The sequence below is a fragment of the Schistosoma mansoni genome (genome assembly GCF_000237925.1).
Source record: "Schistosoma mansoni, WGS project CABG00000000 data, supercontig 0080, strain Puerto Rico, whole genome shotgun sequence".
NCBI classification, from domain to species: Eukaryota; Metazoa; Platyhelminthes; class Trematoda; order Strigeidida; family Schistosomatidae; genus Schistosoma; species Schistosoma mansoni.
In genome coordinates this window covers 739559-764440 of record NW_017386030.1, presented here as the reverse complement: position 1 = coordinate 764440, position 24882 = coordinate 739559, and positions in this window count along the sequence as shown.

Genomic DNA, 24882 nt, shown 5'->3' with positions numbered 1-24882 from the left:
AGAATATATCGTAGCACAACAACATTGTTTCGTCGAGTTCATGGATCCTTTTCAGATGCCTTCAAGATTTTTCATTGTTTCCGGATTTGGATCTCTCAATACTGTTCTGTTCATCAATGAATTCATGTTATTTTGCTGTAATATTTTGTGGTGTTTGAATAGCGCAAAGATTCCCTTGTATTGATGACTGTTTTGATTTTGAATTTCAAATACAGTACATTTGTACGTATCCACTAATACTTCTTGAATAAATTCCGTTATTCCACAGAATAATAGTTTATACCATATATCAGATACTTGAAATCACCATATTGGCGCTTCGATGGAGCCTGTGATGGAACGGTTGGATATACATTCAGATTTCAGTGCTTTTGAGGATTACATGGAAAGGTTTGCATTCTAGCCTATGACCAAGGAAGATATTGAGGATTCTAATAGTATGGCCTATTTATTTACGTTCATCGGTAAAGAAGTACACATCTCAATAAAGATTTCGGCTTTTCCAGACAAACTGACTTCACTCCGTTATGCAACTTTCAAGCTACTACTTCTGAACCATGTATAGTATACAAATTTGAAATTCGGTAAGTGAGAATTATTCGACGAAACGACTGTCAAGGAGATCAGGATTTCCACTATTTACTACTTTATGGAGGTCCAATACATAATCAGGGTTATTTATATAAAAATTCATTGAGTTGTGAAACAGATCTGTGGCAAGTTTCATTCATGTAATTCATATGTATTTCGTAATTCTAAATGCTTTAAATGTGGTAAAGCTGGACACATTCAGTGCGTTTGTAATACGCTGGTTCAATTCGCTGAAACTAAAACTATAACTTATGACTCTACCAAGTTGGGTATTTCCAATGATCACTTATCTTCACCCATGACGTCTAGAAGCGGTTTAACGTCACATAACAGTCTACAGTTGAATGACACCCAGAATCATTTTGAGACTAAAGATTCCAATCAACAAATTTTTTATCGGATTTCTCGTATTATTGCACCACATGTAGTTTGTCACAATGATTCACATATTTCTTATGAATTGTCTTATACCTGTGAGAATAATATCTTGAATGAGTTAAATTACGATCAAACACCGGATTCAATTTCGGTAGATGCTGATTTTCCTGAAGATCTATTATTCTTAAATGAAATTCCAAATAAACTCGATGAAACTATTTCAAAGCAATCAAATCGTGATGATATATCATATATTATATATCTTCATGATGCATTTGCTTCTTGTGGGAAACTGGTTGAATGCGAAGTACGAGTACTAAGTGAGCTTGATTTTTCTGTGGTGCGAATTCTAGATATCAGTGGTTTCAGTGCACAACTGACATGGCGGCTAGCATTGTAATCCAGGACTCACGTTTTGTCCTGTTTGACCACCAGAGAGTGGTAGGTAAGTGGATGAAGTGATGGCTTTCAATGCGACTGGTACTGGTTAGGGATCACACAGTGTACATTAACTTTGAGATTCAGATACATCCAGCTTACGAATCTCAAATAGGAGGACACGAGTGTCCTGGATTCCACTACTAGGCGCTATCCATCTATGCATCTAGAGATTGAGAAATGCTAGATAATTCACCAGAATTGTAAAAATGTAATGAAGTTGAGTGACGGAATGTTAGAAGATATCAACTACGGGAAAAACCTTAAATAGCAGTCATCTAGTAGTTAGTGGAAAATCTGTTCAAGTTAAGATAGTCCGGTGATGACAGGTTATCGTTCACTTGATGAATCTGATGGATGTCAGAATTAAATGAATAAATAGATAAAACCATATTTCCTTATAGATAGTAAGCACTCACAATGTTTAAAGACTTTTTCAGCGATTTTTTTTTCAAATCACCCTACTCGTATTCTAAGTGAATGTTTATGGTCATAATAAAAACGAGCCACTTAAGGACAATAAAAATGGTTGCACACACTGGTGAATGGAACCTAACATTAAGAAGATGTATTTTTATCGATCGGTTTTTTTCTAATTCGCCTAATGATATTAAAGTCATGTGGTGAACAACAGTTTACAGATTACCACACATATAAGAACCTCCGAAATAAAGCAACTAAGACCAAACACAACAAGAAGAACAAAGACGAACTCGCTGTATTTGAAATTCAAAATCAGGTAGTCATAAAGTATACAGTAATCAATAGATCATGAAAACACTACAAAGTTCTGATTTGCTTTTTCTAAAGAAAAAAAATTTCAAAAATTGTGAATTGTGTCCGATTCACTAAATTGTATATAACAAAACTCCTAGCTCTGTCATTTCCGTTACATTCAAACGATTCTCAAAACAGAATTTTTTATTTTCTATTCTCAGTGTAGAGTATCTGACAGTTTACTTAACAAACATAATTGTATTGATGTCTGTTGTTTATACAGAGATCAATGATTCATATGACATAATCAGGAATGTTAACTGTACAGTCAAAACTTACCTCATCTTGTTCAAAAGGTTGATAAATATCATAATAACTTATCGTATTTATATAGAATTTCTAAAATTTGATTGTTTTTTCATTGAACAATTCAAAGTGACCTTAGGAACTAACAAATTTCATATCATCATATGAACACTGATTAATAATCAATGATGTTTATTAACTGATCGTCATGCAATATTCTTCTGGCTATTCAGGTATATATAACAAACATTTTTGTTTTGATCTCACTTACATATAAGAATATCAATGAATGTATATTGTCGCCGTCTATCACCTTATTCTACCTCACTATTCTGCATTCCATATACCGAATGGTTGGCATGATATATATCTTGGTTAGAAAGAAAATATGGTTTTCTAACAAAACGTTGCGTAATTGACCGACAATCGCTTGGACACAAACAGAACAAAGAATAGTCAGTTTCTCATTTTACAAAAGATTACAACTTTATTCAAAACAAAATGAATAGAAAACAAACCTTTTGATTGTCGCCTCATGGAAAATCCCGCATCAGCTGTGAAAAGCCCTGTAATTATTCGCCATCTGAATTTTTATTTGTTCACCAACTTCATTTTTATGACAAGAATAAATCTTTATACTGATCGTGTTTTATCACACTTGAGATGGATTCATATGCATTCGATAATTTGCATAATCAGATTCTCTAAAGCACGTATGTAAAATTTTAAAGTACTTACGTATGCGTAGTCCGCTTTCTATTGTTCCTTAGTTAATGGTGTGTCATTCAGATTATAGGCTAACCTTAATGAGCAGAAAAGGAGATTAAATTCAGTTTCCTTTTCAAACACAGTGCTTGACAACATTGAATGTAGTGATGATCAATGGAAACATGCTTGGATGTAAAGCACTGTCATCATAACAATTCATCATCTCACTAGACATTAAATTTGACGATGCAGATAAATATATACCAGATGTTTGAACTGTTTATTCATATTCATTGATTGTCGTCGTCTATCACCACATTCTACCTCACTATTCTGCATTCCATATACTGAATAGTTACAATGATATAAATCTCAGAAAGAAAATATGGTTTTCTAACAAAACGTTGCGTAATTGACCGACAATCGCTTGGACACAAACAGAACAAAGAATAGTCAGTTTCTCATTTTACAAAAGATTACAACTTTATTCAAAACAAAATGAATAGAAAACAAACCTTTTGATTGTCGCCTCATGGAAAATCCCGCATCAGCTGTGAAAAGCCCTGTAATTATTCGCCATCTGAATTTTTATTTGTTCACCAACTTCATTTTTATGACAAGAATAAATCTTTATACTGATCGTGTTTTATCACACTTGAGATGGATTCATATGCATTCGATAATTTGCATAATCAGATTCTCTAAAGCACGTATGTAAAATTTTAAAGTACTTACGTATGCGTAGTCCGCTTTCTATTGTTCCTTAGTTAATGGTGTGTCATTCAGATTATAGGCTAACCTTAATGAGCAGAAAAGGAGATTAAATTCAGTTTCCTTTTCAAACACAGTGCTTGACAACATTGAATGTAGTGATGATCAATGGAAACATGCTTGGATGTAAAGCACTGTCATCATAACAATTCATCATCTCACTAGACATTAAATTTGACGATGCAGATAAATATATACCAGATGTTTGAACTGTTTATTCATATTCATTGATTGTCGTCGTCTATCACCACATTCTACCTCACTATTCTGCATTCCATATACTGAATAGTTACAATGATATAAATCTCAGAAAGAAAATATGGTTTTCTAACAAAACGTTACGTATTTGACGGACAATCGCATGGACATAAACAGAACAAAGAATAGTCAGTTTCTCATTTTACAAAAGATTACAACTTTATTCAAAACAAAATGAATAGAAAACAAACCTTTTGATTGTCGCCTCATGGAAAATCCCGCATCAGCTGTGAAAAGCCCTGTAATTATTCGCCATCTGAATTTTTATTTGTTCACCAACTTCATTTTTATGACAAGAATAAATCTTTATACTGATCGTGTTTTATCACACTTGAGATGGATTCATATGCATTCGATAATTTGCATAATCAGATTCTCTAAAGCACGTATGTAAAATTTTAAAGTACTTACGTATGCGTAGTCCGCTTTCTATTGTTCCTTAGTTAATGGTGTGTCATTCAGATTATAGGCTAACCTTAATGAGCAGAAAAGGAGATTAAATTCAGTTTCCTTTTCAAACACAGTGCTTGACAACATTGAATGTAGTGATGATCAATGGAAACATGCTTGGATGTAAAGCACTGTCATCATAACAATTCATCATCTCACTAGACATTAAATTTGACGGAATGCAGATAAATATATACCAGATGTTTGAACTGTTTATTCATATTCATTGATTGTCGTCGTCTATCACCACATTCTACCTCACTATTCTGCATTCCATATACCGAATAGTTGGCATGATATAAATCTCAGAAAGAAAATATGGTTTTCTAACAAAACGTTGCGTAATTGACCGACAATCGCATGGACATAAACAGAACAAAGAATAGTCAGTTTCTCATTTTACAAAAGATTACAACTTTATTCAAAACAAAATGAATAGAAAACAAACCTTTTGATTGTCGCCTCATGGAAAATCCCGCATCAGCTGTGAAAAGCCCTGTAATTATTCGCCATCTGAATTTTTATTTGTTCACCAACTTCATTTTTATGACAAGAATAAATCTTTATACTGATCGTGTTTTATCACACTTGAGATGGATTCATATGCATTCGATAATTTGCATAATCAGATTCTCTAAAGCACGTATGTAAAATTTTAAAGTACTTACGTATGCGTAGTCCGCTTTCTATTGTTCCTTAGTTAATGGTGTGTCATTCAGATTATAGGCTAACCTTAATGAGCAGAAAAGGAGATTAAATTCAGTTTCCTTTTCAAACACAGTGCTTGACAACATTGAATGTAGTGATGATCAATGGAAACATGCTTGGATGTAAAGCACTGTCATCATAACAATTCATCATCTCACTAGACATTAAATTTGACGATGCAGATAAATATATACCAGATGTTTGAACTGTTTATTCATATTCATTGATTGTCGTCGTCTATCACCACATTCTACCTCACTATTCTGCATTCCATATACTGAATGGTTGGCATGATATATATCTTGGTTAGAAAGAAAATATGGTTTTCTAACAAAACGTTGCGTAATTGACCGACAATCGCTTGGACACAAACAGAACAAAGAATAGTCAGTTTCTCATTTTACAAAAGATTACAACTTTATTCAAAACAAAATGAATAGAAAACAAACCTTTTGATTGTCGCCTCATGGAAAATCCCGCATCAGCTGTGAAAAGCCCTGTAATTATTCGCCATCTGAATTTTTATTTGTTCACCAACTTCATTTTTATGACAAGAATAAATCTTTATACTGATCGTGTTTTATCACACTTGAGATGGATTCATATGCATTCGATAATTTGCATAATCAGATTCTCTAAAGCACGTATGTAAAATTTTAAAGTACTTACGTATGCGTAGTCCGCTTTCTATTGTTCCTTAGTTAATGGTGTGTCATTCAGATTATAGGCTAACCTTAATGAGCAGAAAAGGAGATTAAATTCAGTTTCCTTTTCAAACACAGTGCTTGACAACATTGAATGTAGTGATGATCAATGGAAACATGCTTGGATGTAAAGCACTGTCATCATAACAATTCATCATCTCACTAGACATTAAATTTGACGATGCAGATAAATATATACCAGATGTTTGAACTGTTTATTCATATTCATTGATTGTCGTCGTCTATCACCACATTCTACCTCACTATTCTGCATTCCATATACTGAATAGTTACAATGATATAAATCTCAGAAAGAAAATATGGTTTTCTAACAAAACGTTACGTATTTGACGGACAATCGCATGGACATAAACAGAACAAAGAATAGTCAGTTTCTCATTTTACAAAAGATGACAACTTTAATCAGAACAAAATGAATAGAAAACAAACCTTTTGATTATCACCTCATAGAAGGTCCCGCATTAGCTGTGAAAAAACCCTGCAATGTTTGAACTGTTTATTCATATTCATTGATTGCATATTGAACATGATCTATAATGGCCTGCCCGGTTATTTTATTACGAATTTTCATGAATGCCCAATTGTTTTTCACTTTCCTTGTTGTGCTTATTAGGTAGCATTATTTTATGAAAAGAATATATTTTATTTGTTATTCTAGTTTTGTCATCACCCGAAGTGCAAGAGACGTCGCCATTTTCAGGTGCTCAAGAACGTTTACTGAGAACTTGAATTTTTCTTTTCCAGTCATCATTGATTGGTTACAAGTATTGACCAATTTGATCCATCGTGTGGGACTCTTCAAAATGATTAAAATGTGCATTTAACTGTGTAGCCTAGACGAATACATTCATCGTAGAGTAACGTCACTTCAGGTATTATCATTAATCATGATGTTAAACCGATATAAATACCGATATAAAAATACCGACATAATCTATCAAATTATGTCACAATTCATTCATACACTATCACGAAGAAGACATGCTTCCGAGAACAAAGCTTGCCTCCTGACACATCAACTCAGCAATGCAAGTTCATACAATAATGCGAAAAGTTCACTGTGTATGTATTTCAAATCTGTTATCTTGTTTACAAATGCTTCCGCAGAATTGTTACTAGTTCATTCAATCTACATCTTTCTTCATTTCTACTTGAATATCAACGGTACTGTGGTATTATTTCATATTCAAAATCATAACACCCATTTATCAACAGCCTGTCATCCAGCTTTCATTAAACAATAAATAATTAAGTGACGAAGGATTGAGTTGTCCTAATATCTTTTGATGTGATATTCCGACAGTTCAGCTTAAACGAAGAACGTCGTCAGTTTTGACGACGTCCATAAAATGAGCATCCACAACAAAACTACTGTTCATTGCAACTGACAAATAATCACGTATACTTGATACTGGTAATTCACAAGGTCAATGTTGTCAACTGTTGTTAAAGTAATCAGATGTAACTAAATAAGAACAATCACACGAATATCAAAAAACATATTTTATAATCTACCAAGAAAATGATACCAGCAATTACGTGAACATTGAGGAAAATGATATGCATTTCCATGAAAAACATTCTTATTTATTCAAGTGATTGACAAAATAGAAAGTGTGTTTAGTAGAAAGCCAATATTAAAAAAATGAAGACGTAGGTGGAAAAAATTGACACTATGTTTATGGGAATCATGGATTACTTTTCTGCCTTCTGCGTAACCATATACCTATGACACAACCAATGCATACAACAACAAAAGAGACAGCTATAGGTATTATAAAATACAAGAGATTGCGGGACTTTCTTCCTTGTTTGTCTTCTGTCGTTTCTGCAGTTCCATTCTGAAAAGAAATCAAAACAGTAAAATCATTACAAAATATGAAATATTTACAGAATGAGATTGAATTGTTTCAGTAATTTTCTTTGATTCCTTTCTCAAATCACCTATTTTGATTAATTCATTTGGTCCTCTTTGTTTGTTAAGTGTTGGTTCACTCGAAACACTGTCATGTGAAACCGTCTGAAGAACAGAACAACGGCAATGATAATGAATATGGAGTATCTACCACATGTGGTTCATGTTTTTCGGTAGTTTTCTTCAAATCGTTTCCCAATTCAGCTTCAGTGGATTCTTCATTACTTTCTTCTTGTTTGTCAAGTGTTCGTTCACTCGAAACACTGACATGTGAGACCGTCTGAAGAACAGAACAACGGCAATGATAATGAATATGGAGTATCTACCACATGTGGTTCATGTTTTTCAGTAGTTTTCTTCAAATCGTTTCCCAATTCAGCTTCAGTGGATTCTTCATTATTTTCTTCTTGTTTGTTAAGTGTGGGTGCACTTGGATAGCTGACATTCAAGCTACTCTGTGAAAGAAAAATAGTGGCCATGTTACTCGGTATCAAATAATTCATCATTCATTATACATAATGTCAGAAATAGTTTCACACTTTACATTCGCACAATGTGATTAATGAATAAAGATGTAGAATATCTGCTAACAAATCGACAGCAATGTGATAAGTACACATTCTCCTACAACAAACTGACGAAATATATATGTGTGATAATTTTTGTTTCATGAATGTCACACCTTATCGTAGTCTGGATTATGATCAACAAACTCACAACTGACAGCTTTATTATTGAAGCAAACACAGGATACAAATTTCTCAACAAGGAATCAGAAGTAGGTGTTTCGGTCGACATCAACGGGAAAATAAAACTTGTAATAATTGTCCAGACACACTAGCAAATTTTCAACAGATTACGCTTCATCACTCAAACTTGTTTCATCGGTATTACTCGACAGTTCACGAAGATATCTGGTTCTATGTTGAACATCGTTATTCACTACAAATCGTGTGAGCTGAAAAGCAACATGTTTCAAAGTATGAGAGTGAAACAGAGCTTCCATTCCCTGTAGAATGTTTACATAGAACAAAAGCATTGTGCTCATATCTGAATAAGTATTTTCATCATTGACAATGTTTTGAATAATGCACTGAGGGGAGAATACAACTCAGTATTTACTTGTTACAATAAAAAGTTCTTCCATATAATCACATTTACAATGTGCAATATGATGATATTGAAAACAACCTGTGAAGTCTACTAATGACTTACTTCATTCCGGCAACCCTTTACTTTGAAGTCATGAGTATCCTCATCATCGCTGCTAATGCACATGCTCACTTTATCACACCACAGACACACACTATCTTTTGTTGATGCATCTTCACATTCTTTATGCGACTTGTATTTGGGACAATCTAGATTGAAATGAATGAGGTGATTGCATTGCAAGATATGAGACAAAAGATAAGTTAATTACAAAACACGCAACTATAACTCAATTACGACATGTTTATCTCGCAGCAAATTGGCCATTTAATTCCTCGAGCTTTTCTCATCACAGTGAGCAGTGCGAAATTCAGTCCACTTTCAACGTCATTCGCATTTCACAACATGTTGGAACTGAATGAAACAACGTTGAATGTAGAACGATAAGTATTTCCGGGAAAATTCGGTGAACTTCCATGACTGTTTACATCCAGAAATGCACACACTCTCCTGCAACTAAGTTTAGCGAAGTGAAATTCACTTTCAAGTCACTGTCGATGCTTTTCATGGAGAGATTTCAGTAGACATATTCTAGTCTGTTTGTTGTCAGTTAGCAGATCATCTTGTTGGATCATCAAAACTCATCGAATATGAATGAAAATTATTTCAGCGAATAGGCAAGCACGACAACCACGTCAAGGTAGCTACAACGGTTGGGATTTAGAAACTGATTGGAAATATAAATGAGGTTTCCGAAGTTATGAAAGAAAATTGATGAATTCAGATGTACAAACCCAGATAAAATAAGGTTCAACATACCCCCGGCAACATCATACTCCACCAACGTTCCAGTTTTGATCCATTTTTCAGGAACATCTGCTCTGATCAATATCTCACCTAATGCGATGAATTTTACAGAGAAAGACGTTTAAAATTTTGATTGATAATTTCACTGAAACAAAATGTTTTCTCGTTTAAAGAGCCATTGAAATATGTAACTGTTTTGTTTCTGATTACAGATAGATTCGCGATCACACAACATCCTTACAAATAATTTCAGGTAATTTCGATGGTTCACAGTTCAAAAGACGTGGTCAGAGACGCAGGACAATATCCGAGTGTGTTCTCACTGTAAATCGTTATCACATATAATACTTCACTAACCGTTCAAGATGTGCAAACAACTAATTCACGTTACATTTACAATAAACAGGGACGTTTTAAACTTGAGTTTACAAAATATATGCTGATTTCATTTTGCACTATTTCACCGAACAACTCAACGACATCTCGATCAATTCATTTTACACAGGAAACCATTGAATAATGCAAACTGCAAGAAAGGTATGTTAGACCACTATGACAGATCACGGTAAATTTCTGTTCTGGCATACTGATAATGCTGTACAAACAGAAATCAATATAACGCTAAACGAAGATTGATCATGTAGGTCAGTTTAAATCATAATATGAATAATGTACGTTACCTCCTCCACACTGAACTCTTCCGGTTAAAATCGATCCCTTTACAGGTTTATTAATTGCCTGAGGAATCTGGAAATAATTAATGAGAGTCGGAATCAAGATTTATCAACACACAATCACCTATTTCAAAACCAACTCATCAAAGAATTAATGTGTTGTCGTCCACACCATATTACACCTAGACATCTGATCACACTCACAGTACACACACTGATCCTTTATCTAGTTAACAGAGATGTGCTGACTCAACACATGTAGACGTGACTGAAGTTTGATGAAAAAAATAACTTTCTTTGATTGGAGCGATACTATGTGAAATAAATATCTACGTCCGTTGATATATATGTGACAGTGAGTTATTCCAATATTGCTGCACGTGAATTTGTTGTCATGTGGTGGAATTGTGTTGACGCGCTCACCTCCATCCAGTACCATTCAATTGCCGAAAGAATTCACTTCATGATATGTCCTGATAACGTAGAAACAATCGAAAGCGATTCAGTACAACACAGATGAAATCTTTCATCTAATCAACTACTTTCTAGTTATCCAACATGATTTTATTTGAAATCTGTGAAACGCCAAATATTGACAATCGGATTACTGCACACTGTGAACGAATTACTACTTTCATCAACCAGTTACTTTCAAAATTTTTGCAGTATAATGTTTGACTAATGTATCTTCAGATGCTGAACGTATTCGTATACTCTTTTGGCATATCGCGAACCGTTGGTCTGGTTCTATCGTGTAAACCATCAGTTTTTTCACAAAGAAATCATCTAAAATACTCAATATCGTGTTTTCAAAACACTTCATAATCACCAGAAGTAGTAACGCTTGGTAGAATATAGCTGTTCCTGTACAGTACTCTGACGTATACTGTTTGACCTTAGTCGGCGCCAAGATATCAGAATTTCTGTAGATGTCATGTCACTTCTATTCACTTATTTTAAAATGTGCTAAAACATTGTGTGCCACTGAAGGATTATACATAGTGTCAATTCATTTGTTTTAATATTACAAGACGTTGATTTCTCTCTATCTTATTCAATGTTTCTTGATGTAATGGACAATATCGATATTCAAAACAATGGTAGAATAAGCGGAACTTCTTGATACAACACTATATTTCCAGTGAAATGAGCAACTTACGTCGTCATAATATAATGATATTTTCCCATTCTTTTGTATCAAAACAGTCAGCTTGGCTACAGAATCTGTAAAAGGAAGTTTATGGAACAGCACAATTTAAAGTTTCATAGTGAGCGTGTAATTGTCAGATGTGACACTGTATGTTCCTACCCTCAACGTTATCAAATTCAAGCAGATATTTAAGTGTCATCTCAAATGTTTTGTTAGTTGAATTATTAATAGATATAATCTAATGAATGTCGTGTCAATGAGACAAGTATGCATTCTTCAAAATAAATGCCGAAGGACTAGATTCCGAGGCCGTATTACATCCTCATTTTCAATTTGAATTTCTGTAGATGTCATGTCACTTCTATTCACTTCTTTTAAAATGTGCTAGAACATTGTGTGCCACTGAAGGATTATACCTAGTGTAATATCATCTGTTTAAATATTACAAGACGTTGATTTCTCTCTATCTTGTTCAATAATTCTTGATGCAATGGACGATATCAATATGCAAACAATGGTAGAATAAGCGGAACTTCTTAATACAACACTATATTTCCAGTGAAATGAGCAACTTACGTCGTCATAATATAATGATATTTTCCCATTTTTTTGTAGCAAACTAGTCAGATGAGCTACAGCTTCTGTAAAAGGAAGTATCAAAACAGTCAGCTTTGCTACAGAACCTGTAAAAGGAAGTTTATGCAATAGCACATTTTAAGGGTTTCATAGTGAGCGTGTAATTGTCAGATGTGACACTGTATGTTCCTACCCTCAACGTTATCAAATTCAAGCAGATATTTAAGTGTCATCTCAAATGTTTTGTTAGTTGAATTACTAATAGATATAATCTAATGAATGTCGTGTCAATGAAACAAGTATGCATTCTTCAAAATAAATGCCGAAGGACTAGATTCCGAGGCCGTATTACATCCTCATTTTCAATTTGAAACAATTATTCATCAAAGTTTCAATGGATCTGATAGTTTGAGTAAAACACATTTGCGCCGGATACAGCCAACTGTCGGATCAATCGACATGAGCTGTGGAGTGTTCGTTTACAAATAGAGTTCTGGAAGTTATTTGATTATGTAACCTATTGTTATGTTTGTCCATCAAATGACTGTGATCAAATTATTTGTTACTGATGGGAAGTGAATAGCTTAATGCATATCGTGTTCACGATCAATTAGTTTGAAAGAATAATATCAAACAATGTACAGTGAGTGAATGTTTGGACGAATGTGATGAATCAAGAAATATACTTTGATAAACACAAAAGTATTTTTGAGACCAGACTTCTTGTAATCTTGGTTTTCGGCCTGTCAAGAAATCGTAAAATCCACTCTTTCCTTAGTTTATAGGACCTTTTCTGTATTTCTCAATCCATGTGTTTGAACGATCAGTATTGTCTATGCATAATTCTGCCATAGTTTTCCACATTTTTTCAACTTTTTTGGAAGAATTGAATGACGCAAAGTGAAGGGTTGAGGTGTATGTAGTTACTATGAATGGTAGTGTGAATATTATCCTTTCGCGTGTCATCGATTGATTATTTTACTGTTTGCTTACGTAAATTTTCAACTTCCGTGAAAAACGACCATCTGACAGCGAATAATTCCTCTAAAATAATGAAAGTAAAAAGGCTTTTGTAGCAATTAGTCCCTTTGATACATTTTGATAGAGTAATAAGAAAACGAAGATTATCAGAACTATGCGATATATTAACGCAATACATTTCTAACAATCTGATCTTACTTAATATACTTATTATTAACATATATATATTTAAATGAAAGATCAACCAGACTGTAAATGAGGTGTTAGAATAGAGAAGGATAATAATAAGAATAAAAATAAAGTGAAAACAATTTGAAACCTAATCACTTTGAATAATGATCTAATTTTTGTTGAAGCTTTATCCATATGGAAATTAAAACCCACTTTGTGAATTGAAAACAGTTTGTTCTCCCCTTAAACTTCCCTGGTAATATTAGCTTATTATCCAGAGTGATTACGTTTCAAATTGCTTCAGCGATCCTTATTATCATTTCAGCAATATGATGTGTGTTTCAATCCATTCAACTAAGAAAAAAATTTTCTTCTCGAACGCTGGTTTTCAAAGCTTTTAGCTAATCAATAGAACGTTGTAATCTATCTGACAATACTCATACAAAATGATGTTGTGAAATTCTGTTACTCTAATGGAATAGTGTTCTCTTAACTGGATGCTTGAAGAAAAGCATGATTTCTAACTTGCTGGTCATACGATTGCGTCAATCAACAAAGTGTTGAATATAAAGTGATCCACAGAGAGCTTCTAAGAGAAATCAAACCTTCAAGAACGAAAAATGTGACAGAAGAGATCTGAAGGATATCAAATATAATTTGATAGTTCATACTCTCTAATAATCCGAACTGTTTTTTTGCACAACATCATTCTTATTGTTATAATTATGGTCAGTTTGATTTATAAATCTGATTCATGGTAGTTTAAATAGAGCGTAGGTTTGATAATTTCAACTTAACCAGGTATATCATCCTACAAATTATTTCTACTCAATCAATTGACGTTTGTTTTTAAGTGAATCGCTGTTTTATCCAAAAGTTTGAGATTATAGCAATGAATATGTGTTGTGAACGCATTATTGGTCAAGAAATAATACAAACAAAGTAATCATTGTATACTGGTTAGCTCTCGTGAAATAATCAGGTTGAATAATGAATGATTACTGCAAAATGAATTTGAGAAATTTAAACACTGAACAAAATATTGTAATGCCATAAATCTGATTCTCTTTGATCGTATGAATAATTGTTTGTTGTCAAAATATAGGTACTGTCTATCCTTGTATGTAATATATGACTTAATCCGCACTGGTGAATAACAGAGTCAAATAAGTCAAATACGAGAATGGATTTAGAACACATATAATTTCTACACTTATTGATCTGGTCAGGGAATCAGAGAGATGAAACAAACAGAAGGTAGCGAAGCATACATGACGCGTATTGGAGATGGCAGGGAAGTTAAATCGTTTTAAGCAAGCGTTAATTAATATTAATAGCCGGACAAAAATGAATGATAGACATATGATGAATAAGGTACGAAGTATGCACATATATACGCTCATATAAAAATATAGTCAAGGTTAATAAGCGAATAATGAACAAGATCAAAATATGACTCATAATATATAGGTGAATTGGCTTGGCCAGTAGCTAGAATAAAGTATATGGGCTTAACATATAAACTAATACTACGATATCATTGAATAATAGAAGAACTCACTCTCATTCAAAAATTCACACTCATGCTTATTAGTATATTCCATGTAATTGTAAATATTTCCTATTTCATTTTCTCCATTAATTTTCAAAAAACCTATTTTCATCAAACGAAGACATGCAATTTGATTGATAATCTGAAATGTTTAAAACTAATTTACTAATGGCATAACAACAACTTTGATTTATGGAATGATGTGTGAATACAGAAAATTTAGTAGCATTTTCTTACCATCAGGAGATATTCCAACATCACTGATATCAATGCCATGAAATTTGAACTTAAATTGTGGAACAACTTTCTGGAAATATTTAACCATAAGGATTAGTACTTCTTTTGTAAAGTGTTGTCAACTCACCTTAAAATAAGATAATTTTTCAAACTTATGAGGAACTCCCGGAGACACCTGATTCGAGTGGATTACCCGAAAATAGGAACCATGATAAGACTAAATATGTGTATTAGAACCTGATTGATTACTTACATATGCATATGCATCACTTTCAAAAATAATTTTTCCAGGACCCAGTGATGCACGTTCATCACAAAAGTCATCACAGTCACAAAATGTCGAAAATAAGACGATGATCGAATAGAAAAGTGTCAAGTGAGCCGACGAACGAGTGCACCTAAAATGGTTCACATTGATATGTTAATGTTGTCTCATTAAAACAAAATGAGATTCATATAATAGACTAAATAACGGTAACTGTACTGTCAATACTCACCTCATCCTCTTGTTCAAACCGGTAATAATTGTTGTTAGAATTATCGTATTTATACAGATTTTGTAAAAGTTTGTTTGCTACTCATTGAAAGATTCAAAGTGAGCACCGTAGATGAACTAATCGTTATCAAATATTCTTCTACCTATGGAGGCATTATTAACAAAAAAATGGCATTGACCTCAATGCGTTATAGAATATTCACCTCAGTCTATCTCACCAATTTAATTTTATGGTATACTGAATTCCATATCCGGAATAGTTGGCATGATATTATTATTGATTAGAATGAAAATATCATTTCCTGATAATGAGTTGCTTATTTGACTGATAATTATTTGGACACACAGAACAAAGAATAGTGAATTTCTTAATTTACAAAAGATGATTACTTTACTCAAAACAAAATGAATACAAAACAAACGTTTTGGCTGTCAACTCATAGAGGATCTTGCATTAGCTGAGAAAAATCCTGTAACCATTTGTCATCTGAATTTTATTTGTTGATCAATTTCATTTTTATGACATGGATAAATCTTTAAACTCATTTTGTTTTATCTCACTTGAGATGGATTCATATGCTTTCGGTAATTTGCATAACGTATGGCGTGTATTGTATATCTCAGATAATTTGAAACCTGTTGTGTGTTGAAGTTTCATTTGTTGAATCGTGGATGAGCACTGTTGATAAACTCAATACTAGTACAATACTATTGAGGTACGTTCAAAGTTTGCGGTACGATTGCACGGTATTTTTCATAAAGTGCTTATATACCGTTAAACCGTAGTTTATAACTCAATAACAACACTTAAATTAACCCTTGAAGAAAAATGGGTCGTTTCAAAAAATAAAGTAACCGAACCCAAAGAAACCCATTTTCTACAGATAATAACAATTCTGCTAGAACCTATATCCCATGCTTTGCAACTCCAGTTGCACCAGATAATAGTGGGAGTGAACTTATTCCACACATATTGCTGGATGACTCAGTGCCAAACTTGATAATGGGTTCTATCCACGATCTGAAGGTGTTGATAATATTAAGTGTGAATTAGACACTATCTATAAGCAATAAGCGATACGCGTTCAAAAGTGGAGTCACTTGCGCGCCCTTTATTAGTGCATGATGATTTGAAGCTAGAACTAAAGAGACTGTCTGTCTCTCACACCTCTGGTAACCCTAGATAAACAATGCATATCTGAGGAAGGCGCCAATGTGATTCTATTCAGTGTAGTATCTGAAACCCACAATCAAACACCTGATTCTAATGTGAAAGCTCCTAAAACACTGTTAAAACCGAAATGTCCATACAAGTTAAGAAGAAAGTGATTACCAAACTATCTGGCTCTAGATCGAATACTAAAAGATATTACAATAGCCTTACCGAACGAAAATATACTTTCTGAAACCACTTTTTACCCAACTCATCCTAAGGGACGTCATAAGGACACACTTCTTTAAACGTCACACGAGAAGGCCACTACAACCATTATGTAAGCAGGCCTACTATTAGACGGATGGAAATGAGCAAAGGTGCCTCATTGTTACCCTTGAATGTTTTAAATAATAAACTGCAAGATGTATTTCTTCTCAGCACTTTTGAAACGGCGGAGATGGAATACTAGATTGCACACCGAAAACGTAACTCCAACTAGCGGGCATCTGTCTTTAGTGTCCACAAAGTCAATTTCAACAAATCAACCAACCTTACCTTAATCCAACTTTTGGCCTCCAGAAACCCTTGTTTCAGTAGCACTACAGTTCGCTCAAGCTATAGCCCATACGATCAGGCGAACACATTTACCCATAGTCCAGGCATATCTAGAACTCCTACCATCGATAGGGATGCTCTCGGTTCTTTACACTACACACTTCCTTTTTAAACTTATTACTTATTGATGCACGTTCACTTCTGAACAAAATTTCAGCCTTGAGAACCTTGGCCTTTCCAGCCAAGCCTTCTTTTATACTTATCACTGAAACATTATGTTATCCAGCAGTAGCCGATTCCGAATTAAATATCCAGAACTATTGACCCTATCACTGTGACAGAGAAAATAAGCGAGGAGGCGGTTTTCGTATATTTGCTTTGCATAACTTAGCTACTAACAAAGTTGAAGATGGTATCTTGAATAGTTAACCAGAATCGGTCTGGAATCAATCAACACCCTGAGTCGTTGCCTTTTTATAGGATGTATATACAGAGCTCCTGATATTTAGGATAATTTGCATGATAGTAATTAAAAGACCTTGAGATTCCATAGTAGCAGTATGTTTAACAGCCAATCAGGAGCTCATTATTTTAGTAGCATTTTAGTAGCATAGCTTCTAACTAATCGCTGATTGGTTGGGCTCTTTATGAGCCTCTGTGGAGGCTCTGATAGAGTTTATTGTAAGCCGACCTAACACATAATGATAGTTTTATATGTGACCCTCAAACTATAGCAGACATTCTCAGTTGTAATTTTGCAAATGGTGTGGAATCCATAAGTGGCTCTGTTTCAAGAGTTATATGCATGACTAGTAACTCAATAAAATCCAGATATTCCATTTTTTCTCATTAGGCTGTTGACTCTCTCTGTGGAATCAGGCTCTCACCCTGACCGTTGGAAAACCTCGTACATCATACCACGTTATAAATCTTGAGGTAAGACTGAGATGAATAACTATCGATCGATAAATGTTACTTCGATTAATAAAACGTCAGTTAACACTAGGATTATGGAGAAAGTTATTAGTGACGAACTATCCAGTTATTTTCTGACTGAAAAATTTATCAGTTTATGAACATGTATTTCTTAAAAATTGTTATGGTATGTCATGTCACTTTGACTTATTCAATTCAATCTATTCTCTTCGTAGCAAAGGATATCTTGTTTAACAGCTATACCTGGACATTTCTAAAGCTTTCTTCATGGTCATGCGCCGGATGCCAGTTCAATGGTCTTTCGATCAAGTGCTCTGGCGAGGGACTGCTAGTACCTGGGTTCGAATCTCGCGAGTCCGGAATCGTGGATGCGCAGTGCTGAGGAATCATTGTTTTGTTGTTCCGTACTCTTTGCTTCAATCTTACGCTCTCTAGTTGTAGACAATTATCAGTAATTCGTTCTGGCACTGGAAACAAACTTAAAGAACACCGTTCATAAATCATCAGGCTAATAACTTATGGAGAAATTAAAAGTTCCTCGGTGATGCATTGAATTGCCATGGTGCATGTCATAAATAATCTACTCAACGATTACTCAACCAGCAAACATAAAACAATCATATATTACATGTTTGTTCTTTACAACAAATGTTGCTGTTTATATCAATCTGATCATGCCTGTGAACTAATGTGAATTCTGTAATTATTATTTTCAGATAATACTATTATTATCGTCGTCGATGCATCATTTTTGGGTGCATAACAATGGAGAACATTCAATGCGATCCTCTCCTTCTTTGTTTTGCATTATGTTTTAATTATCCTCAATTCTTGATATTATCATCCTACAAGTGCATTTCGTGCTTCTCTTTACATCATAAGTTCCATTTCCCGAGTTTGCGGAAGATTTTCCTCTTCGTAAACAGGGAACAGCAGCATATCTCCCCAAACTAGTCTTCTCTGTCCACATTGTGACCAATGGGTACCGCGGATTCCAAGTACCTACAATTTGTATCTCCTCATTTCCTTACACGTCCCCCACATTGTCGGGATGTTCCTTGTACCTATAAAAATTGTTGCGCAGGTTGTTGGAAGGGATATCGACTTCGTGACTTCCTTGGCTTTCATAATTCTTCCTTCAACTGTCGGGGCAGAGTTTTGATGTTTTGAATTGTTCTTCTGGTCGAAGTTTTTTAGCAAGTTAATTTGTATAAATAACAAGTTAGACTCAATAGTTTGATGTGTTTACAGGGCTACAAAAGAATCAGAACATTAAATGTTGACTTAGTTAGAAATATCTAGTATACTCATGATGAGTGTCGTAATGTTATCAACTTTTTAAAGGAGTACCATGTTGCATGTTCGCGACGCCTACATTGTCCAACATTTTGTAAGGTATGGTAAATAGGGAGTAAAACACAACTTTCTACGGTCACTGTTTCCAGGTTATTATCATAAGTAATAACGAAATGCACAAAGCCAGCTATTAACACCGGATTAATTTGATATGCCACTGGTATTCCAGCTTATATGAGAACGGATTGAAAGAGAACACAATAAGCACAACTTGACGTAATTTTCAAAATATTGAATAAAAATGTAAAACTGTCATGGTAAGCTACAATATTATCGATATTAAGTAACGACATAATCTATTAGTTTAGTACTTAGCATAGACCAAGTCAAACTGGCCTTCACCGAAGCTGACGATCAGCCAGTCCATACATATTCTTCCAAAGTCGTCGAATCACTTATACGTTAGTTTCAATTATCAGCGAAATCGACAAAACTAAAAAGAAGAGAATCCAGTAATGAGAAGATATAGTCGATTTTGAATTCATAATTTCTTCCGCCTCTTCACATGCGAATTATTTCATGTTCGTTATGTATGTGCAGATCGAATACTTTTATTATATTTGACATATTTTGTATACTCTGATCGAAAGGTGTATAAACCTATGAAAACAACCATGTATTCTATTGATCGTCAGTTATTATCTTATCTGGCCGCACGGACGTATACCTACTCAAGCTCACGTATATTTGCAATAGCCTACACAATAATTCTATCATACATATGAATTTCATAAATTTCGATATTTACCGTCGTTTTAAACTAAACGTTCTTTTTCTCAAACGTGTCTGTATTTTCTGAAATCTGTATGTGATGCAATAACAAACGTAATCGAAACTTTGTAATCACCTTCTGATTTATGCACCGTTGTGCCGTTATCCAGTCACGATTATCAGTGCGACCAATATGCGATGTCATCACATGGATTTCGCATCTGTGGGCACATAAGAGTAAATCAATCGAATGAAGTATATCTACTTTAATGAAGATATCATTTCACAGTGAATACAACTGTTTACACCGTTGTACTTTGCAATCTAGTTTCGCATGAAGTAGATTTATGTGAGAGAATCGTCCACTTAAGACCTAATATCAATATCTAGTCAACTCCCACACGATATTTTCCAGTAGTCAGACGTCCATGGGATGGACATTCACAACAAAACTATTGTTCATCGCAATTGTCACATAATCACGTGTAAATGATGCTGTTATTTAACAAGTTCAATGTTGTAAACTGTTACGAAAGTAATCAGATTTCATTGAATGAAAACAATCAGATGAATAAGGATAACCACATTTCACAATGTACCAACAGCGTGATCTCAGTTTTTATGCAAACAACGTTGAAAGTGATCTGTGATTCAATAAAACAACCTTATTCTTATTGAAATGACTACCGAAATAAAAAGCGTTTTCAATAAAGTACGAGATAAAATTAACAAAGTCAGCATGATGAATACAATCGACAAGATGTTTGTGAGATTCGTGGATACATTTCCCGATTTTTGTGAAATCCTAACCACAGGTTTTGCTTAGATATCACCAATTCATTGCTTATATCAACGTCTGTAATTTCTCGAGTTATTTTGTGTTGTTTGGTAAATGTTGTTTCTTTTGCAATATTGACGTTTAAACCATCCTGAATAGGAACAAAACAGTGTAAATATTACTCAATATAAATAATTCACCACTCATTATACACACTTGACAGTATTGATGACACAGTTCAATTTAACGAATAGTTACATAATTTACATACTCACAATGTGATCAGGGAATAATGATGTGGAAAATCTGCTACCAATTTGACTGTCCATGTGATAATTACAGATTTCCCGAAAACAATCTGACAACGTATATTTCTGTGATGGAATGTATTTCATGGATGTCACATCTTATCATAGACAGAATTATAATCAACAAACTTACAACCGACAGCTTTCTTATTGCAGCAAGGAGTCAGAAGTACTTCTTTCGGAGTTCATCTATGAAAAACTAAGAACATGTAATCATTATCCAAAGATGCCGCTCAATTTTCAACTTTTAATCCAGCATATGGAGGAAGCTCAGCATTTTTTCTGATCCATCGACATCTGGTGCGCAAATAATTTCCTGATAATCTTTGTGGTTCGTCATTCTACGTCAAATTCGTCTAATTGTGGCGCACAATACGTATCTTTTTTTCGTTTTAACAATCTTGTCATTTGACGTTGTATTATGCAGCTGGGATTCGTCCACCATAATAGTTGATGTTCAAAGAGAATCTAAAATGTGATTACCTGAGGACATGTTTCCGAATGATAAATAATGCACGAATTACTTAATGCACATTTTAAAGTGGGAAATACGGAGACAAAAATCACGACAACAACGATGCAATGCTGGTACATGGAACAGACTTAATGAATCGCATCACTGTCATTGTTTATCATATGTGATACAACAATTTCGCCTCAAGATTTGTATATACATAAGTGACGTTTCATTTTCTATGATTAGTAACACTTGAACAGGATTCGTTTTCACGATTGTCAATGAAACTGAGCTGTGTATTTATTTCATAATGTCAACTGATTCAGTTTATTTCGGAAAATAAATACTTTCACATTGAAGGAATCATCAACTGCTGACTTGAAGGTTGATCTCTGCTTTCGAAACTGTAATAACTTAAACTGACTGTGATAGGCTTCGACTGAAGAACAAAGGTAAGCCTAGGTGGCAGATGACATTGGCTATCACTATTCACAGATGACCCTTAAGACTCATTCACTTCACAGTGGATTCAATAAAACATTTTGTTTGGCGATTTGTAAATGACACATGACTCGTTAGATCGATTTTCTCCAATTCGCCTAACGATACAAAGTTCATGTGATAGACAGAGGTTGTTTTTGTTATTATTCAAACTAGGAATCCTTGAAATAACGCAAATTAGACAGAATAAAATTAGTTGAGTTTGAAGAAACATATTCTAATCGGAATTCGTAAACAGGCAGTCATCAAATACAAGAGAGTCATCCGTACATGAGCACATCACAGACCTACATGTTGTATGCATTTAGAAATACGTTTCAAAGTATTGTGATTTCTATCCGAGTTTTAATCAGATTGAACTGAATATAATAGAACATCAAGTTCTATCATTTACGTTACATTTGATACGACATACATACACGTATGCAAAACAAACATCCGTGTAATTCTTATTTTACAAAAGATTACTACATTTTTTAAATCATTCTCTTTTGCAGTAGTTCATCGCGAATGTTTTTCAAAGATGTAGGGAACGAGAACATCAATGGCAGTAACGGAATACAATTGAATACAGAATCTGTTTGTCAAAGTCTGAACTATATACAGTAAATACTTCCAATTCAAAGTGTCAACCAATCGCCTCAGACTTCATTGTTTCTTCGTTTCCACACTAATTACTCTTCGTTCTCGTTGTCATTTCTTTGATCTTCTTAACCTTACGCCACGAAGTATTTCACTTTTGATTAATGACTATTTACAACTGTTGACATTTCTAGCACATAGCACAAAGTGACAATTGTGAACTACATCTTCTTACGAATATTTACTGTTTCAGGCGTTTGAAAGACTATGAGTCTGACATGCTTTGGTAAACGGTGACTAACCATATAATTATTTGAAAACGATTGGTTCATACTGGCACTGTGACCAGTTTGTACCTAGTAAGCCAATATCTAGCTGTTCACTTTCTTTACCGAACCCTTGTTTAGCTACACTGGGTTCCTTGCGAGCACGAAAATGTAAATTCCTAGAATTTCGATAAGTATAACGTGCTCCGCAAGAGCAGTTGAACTGCTAAATTCAAAATGAGGCGGCTATTTCCAGTGATTCATTCTTTAGCCTCAGTGTCACTTTGGGCGCATAGAAAACACTAATCGTGATTGTTCAGCGTTGACAGATTTTTGTATTGTCCCGCGTGAGCTCTAAGTTATCATTTCATTAGCCGCATTCCCTGTGAAATTGTTATATCTTGTTGCCGAGTGGATGCCTAGTTAATGTGTGACTTGATGAGACCGCCAATCAGAGAGCAGCGAATTGTCGGTTGGAACAGTGATACACGAAACCTTAAGAGCAGTCTTGAGTACTTATCAGTTCTGCGATCTGCCTAGCCCGGCCAGTTAATTCCAAAACACCAATAACAGCCTCAGTGGTATGAATCATTGTATTTCAAATATACTGAGTTTATATACCAAACAGACTGACCAAATCGTATCATAAAATAGAAAATAACATTTGTACAATATTTAGGCGAATGTGGCTGTGAATAGTAATCAATAAACTGATGATAACTCTGGAATTGTATAATAATAGTTCAAAGGTCAAGATACATCGTCTTTAGACTCAATGTAGTTACATTTTGGATTTGGTCAACAAATTGTAATACATCCTTTACACTGCGTTTTACAAGTTTTTTTCTCGAGAGCTTTAAATACAGTTATTAACAATCTAGCTATAGTTAGATAAGAAGAGTTATATATATATATATGTGGCAGTTAATATATCCACAAAATCCATATTTATGTAAGTGTCCGACATTTGATGTAGAACACAATGGTTTTAATGAACTCAACAAGCTGAAGGTGCTCGGTCACAAATCAGCTTCAGATCGCGTAAGGAAACGCCATGTTCAACTTCCCCTAAAACCGCTAGCCAGTTTGGATCAGTCGCATCTTGATATACTGATAACCTATCAAATATGTTTCCGGAAATCTTCGCCTTTGACTTTTGTTTTCGTCACGTGGGCGCTACTCAATTATGGAAGGTGTTACTGGTTGAAGTTTTATCAAACACAAATTACCTGTGGCATCTTCACATGTCTCGAATTGATCTTCATGGGATCCCCGTTTTTTGTGACAATCCATACAATCTTGACAGATGAGTTCCCTTTGATTCAATTATTTTATATAAACCCAACAAAATAGTCTGTTAATTTTGAGCTTCTTAAGAGACCTGCTTAGTTCACTCTATATCTTATTATTGAGATAACCATTTAAAATCTTAATTTGCCATCCAGGATGATACCCGTTTTGTCAATATAATAATATTATGATATGTATATATATATGCATATATATATATATATA